The 435-nt window shown below is 66.4% G+C and overlaps 1 protein-coding gene across 1 annotated transcript in view; it reads right to left on the minus strand.

Annotated features, from left to right (window-relative positions):
* Kcnh4 (potassium voltage-gated channel subfamily H member 4) overlaps nucleotides 1–435 on the minus strand; it is a gene marked incomplete at its 3' end in the record, with an annotated part of 15,079 nt that overhangs the window by 4,789 nt on the left and 9,855 nt on the right. The gene's annotated exons all lie outside the window — the stretch shown is intronic.

A 435-nucleotide genomic window follows, 5' to 3' on the forward strand; every position in this document is an offset into this window, starting at 1 on the left:
CAGCCCTGAGCCGCGTCCTCACCTGGGATGCCTCTACCTTCCCACTTTGCACCGGCATTCACCTCAGCCTTCATCCCACCCTCAGGAAGCCCCGAAATCCACTTCCTCCTCCAGCCCCCGCTGGGTGCAGGCCAGCCCACCTGCAGCCCCCTCCCCAGCCCTTCCCCTGCCCACCCAGCTGCTCCTGAGCCCTGGCTCTGGGCCTGTGTCCCTACAGGGTCTCGCTATGTAGCCCAGCCTGGCCTCGAAATTGTGGCGATCCTCCTGCCTCATCCTCCAAGTGCTGGGAGTGACAGGTGCAGCTGCCACCCCAGGGTACACTGATTCATGGAGCGGCAGGCCACAGGCCTCAGACAGAGGATCGGATTGGGCGGTCGCTGCCTCCTGCCTGCCTGGGCCCTGGGTGCCTTGTTCCAGACCCGCCAGGCGGGCCGG

Source organism: Fukomys damarensis, unplaced genomic scaffold (genome assembly GCF_012274545.1).
Source record: "Fukomys damarensis isolate Sample0158 unplaced genomic scaffold, DMR_v1.0_HiC HiC_scaffold_13, whole genome shotgun sequence".
Taxonomy (NCBI): Eukaryota; Metazoa; Chordata; class Mammalia; order Rodentia; family Bathyergidae; genus Fukomys; species Fukomys damarensis.